The sequence below is a fragment of the Sciurus vulgaris genome (genome assembly GCF_902686455.1).
Source record: "Sciurus vulgaris genome assembly, chromosome: 15".
Taxonomy (NCBI): Eukaryota; Metazoa; Chordata; class Mammalia; order Rodentia; family Sciuridae; genus Sciurus; species Sciurus vulgaris.
In genome coordinates, this window is record NC_136476.1 from 8,402,394 (window position 1) to 8,406,531 (window position 4,138).

The following is a 4,138-nucleotide window of genomic DNA, read 5'->3' on the forward strand; positions in this document are numbered from 1 at the left end:
ATTTGTGTACAGTGAATCAAAAAATAAATATATAAACACTATTATGTACCAGAAAAAATAACTAACAAAAGAGGTGAAAGACCTCTACAATGTAAGCTACAGAACACTAAGGAAAGAAGTTAAAGAAGACCTTAGGAGACAGAAATACCTCCCATGCTTTTGGATAAGCAGAATTAATATTGTCAAAATCACCATACTACAAAAGCATTATACAGATTTAATGCAATCCCAATTAAAATCCCAATGACATTCTTCATAGAAATAGAAAAAGTAATCATGAAATTCATTTGGAAAAATAAGAGGCTCAGAATAGCCACAGCAATCTTTAGCAAGAAATGTGAAGCAGGAGGCATCACAGTATCAGACATCAAACTATACTATAGAGCTGTAGTAATAAAACCAGCATGGTATTGGCACCAAATCAGACATGTAGACCAATGGTACAGAATAGAAGACACAGAGACAAACCCACACAAATACAGTTATCTCATACTAGACAAAGGTGCCATAACATTCACTGGAGAAAAGATAATCTATTCAACAAATGGTCCTGGAAAAAATGGAAAGCCACATATAACAAAATGAAATAAACCTTTATCTCTCTCACCCACACTAAACTCAACTCAAAGTGGATCAAAGACTTAGGGCACTAGAACAGTGACCTACTAAAAGAAAAAGTAGGCCCAAATCTTCACCATTTTGTCCTAGGACATGACTTCCTTAACAAGATCCCTAAAGTGCAAGAAGTTAAGTCAAGAATCAATAAATAGGATGGAGTCAAACTAAAAAGCTTCTCAGCAAAAGAAACAATAATGTGAAGAGAGAGCCTACAGATTGGGAGAAAATTTTTACCACATGCACTTCAGATAAAGCATTAACCTCCAGGATATGTAAAGAACTCGAAAGACTTAACACCCCCAAAAAATAACTCAATCAATAAATGGGCTAAGGAACTGAACAGACACTTCACAGAAGAATAAATAAAATCCATCAACAAATACATGAAAAAATGTTCCAACATCTCTAGCAATTAGAGAAATGCAAATCAAAACCACCCTAAGATTTCATCTCACTCCAATCAGAATGGCAATTATCAAGAATACAAGCAACAAAAAATGTTGGCAAGGATGTGAGGAAAAAGGTACACTCATACATTGCTGGTGGGAATGCAAATTGGAGTGGCAACCATTATGGAAAGCAGTATGGAGATTCCTCAGAAAACTTGGAATGGACCCACCATTTGACCCAGTTATCCCACTCCACGGTTTATACCCAAAGGACTTTAAATCAGCATACTACAGTGACACAGCCACATCAATGTTTATAGCAGCTCAATTCACAATAACTGAACTATGGAACCAACCTACGTGTCCTTGAACAGATGAGTGGATAAAGAAAATGTGATATATACACACACATATATACACACACACATTACATCCCATGGAATATTACTCAGTTTTAAAGAAGAATGAAATTATGGCATTTCCTAGTAAAAGGATGGGGTTGAAGGATATCATGCCAAGTGAAATATATCAAACCCAAAAAACCAAAGGTCAAATGTTTTCTCTGATAAGCAGATGCTAATTCACAGTAAGGGCAGGGGGTACTAAGGAAGAATAGAGTTACTTTAGATTAGGTAGAGGGGAGTGAAGGGAGGGGAAGGGGCATGGGAGGTAGGAAGGATAGCAGAGTGAAACAGACATTATTGTCTTATGTACATATATGACTGCATGACCAATTTGATCCTACAATATGTGCAATCAGAAAAATGAGAAGTCATACTCTATTTATGTATGATTTATCAATATGCATAAATACATGCTACTGCCATATATAACTAATTAGAAAAAATTTAAAAATAAAAAAAAAAGAAACCACCAAGCCTGATGTGGTTGGTGGCCCACACCTGTAATCCCAGCCTCTCAGGAGACTGAGGCAGGAGAATCACAAGTTTGAGGCCAACCTGGGCAATTTACAAGACCCTGTCTTAAGAAAGATGGGGGAAGGTGCTGGGGTTGAAACCCAGTGGGGGAGAACCCCTGGGTTCCATCCTTGTACTATAAAGAAAGCACAGATCATATACTGAGGATCAGTGTTATGACTGTAGGATAATCTTCCTAAATGTGTGTGGAACTTCCTTGAAGAATCACCAAACTAGAGAAACATTCTAGAACCTCCTAGAGCTTGGTAGAATGTGAGGTGGTTTAGGCAGGACACCCGTCATGGACTGTCCATGTACAGACACTCTGGGTCATATAGTCCTTCCATGAGTTTCCCACATAGCCACCCACTGGGGGAGATTCTATGGAGACGAGACCCCTTTCCTTTCAGGAGCTCTCCCTAGCCCACACCCAAAGCAGTCAGGGTATTTTCCTCAGATATAATCTCAAGGATGGTATCTCCAAGTTCTATCTCTTTATCAAATTATATCTCAAAATTGGATTAAAAGTTGATAATTATATAGTTTTATTTGTGACACTAGCATGATCTGACTTTTCATTTAATTGATGTTCACATAAATTATTTAGTCTTATATGTTTGTGCTTTAGCCTCCATCTAGATTATTCTTTGAATTTGTATATCTTTCTATTCCACACGACAGTGATGATAATTAAATATTTGTTAAGGCTTCAAATTAAAATCTAAAAATGATTTCCTTTCCTACTCTCTCAATTTATTCCCCGATTTCCCAGAAGTTAAACTAATTTTTAAAAAGAAATAAGCAGGAATTATGCACTTTTACTAGAAGTGTACATGCACATAAAACAATTCTGAAGTAATCAGAATAATAATTCTCTTTATTTCATAGATGATCCAAAACAAAATTTTAATTTACTATTATATAAACTGATTCATATTTTGAAATTACACATAGATGTAATTTTTTGAAAAATATATAACACAATGCCTATTACTTTATTAGTAATTTGGAAAATATATTAAATAAAGAAATCACATAACTCAATTTATGTCTTCAAATTAAAGCATTTCAATATTAAACTGCCATATTAACTAATTTTCAATTAAAAGAATGCACTTTTGATTAAATTAAAGAAATTAAGCTTTGTCAACATGTTCTGTTAAAGACTAATGTAATACACAACTAGGAAGGCAAAGGGGAGGGAATAAATATAGTATTCATTAGCCAATATTATAATGAAGCAAATATTTGTTGATTTTTTTTAATTTTGGGGGGTACCAGGGATTGAACTAAGGGGTTCTAACCACTGAGCCATATCACCAGCCCTACTTTGTATTTTATTTAGAGATAGGGTCTCACTGAGTTGCTTAGTGCCTCACTTTTGCTGAGGTTGGTTTTGAACTCGCAAGCCTTCTGCCTCAGCTGCCCAAGCTGTTTCATGTGCTACCATGTCTGGCTTGTTGAATTATTTTTAATATCAATACCAAAAAAGGCTTTATATCGATTTTTTAAATAAATAAAAGTAAAAAGATAAAAAGACTCTGCACTTGTAGATCCTTCCTCTTTTTAAAGAAAATATTTTTCTTCTGGGATGCTATTTCGTCTTAATTTCAGGAAAACTACATACACATCAAGATGTTCTTAGCTGTCTTATTTACAATCATTTAATTATAAATATTAGCTATGGTTTGCAACATTCAGCAAATTATTTAACATGGATAAAATGGGATATAATTTGAAAATATGATTGTTACATTCTAACACAAAATACTTATAATCACAAAGTTCCTAAATGCTCAAGGAATTTCTCTTCAGAATTACCAAGTTAGAATAGCATTCTTTTTTATTTATTTTTTTGTTATGTTTTATTGTACATGACAGTACAATGCATTTATATATTTTGATAGATCATACATAAATGGCATGTAATCGCTCATTTTTCTGATTATACATATCATAGAATAGCATTCTAAAATGATCAGTGATTGGACAGAATACACCTCATGGTCCATTAGTGGAGTTTCATTCGTTCTACACATTCCTTGCTTTGTCCTTACCGTATGATCAAAGTCAAGAGTATTAGTTCACACTGAATGAGGAAAAAATATTAAGAGAAAAGAATAATTCTGAAGACCATAAGAAAAGTTATCAAAAACTGAAGAAATTCACACTAGAGTTTAAAAGTCCGAAGCTCTTCTCCCTTTTCGTCATCTC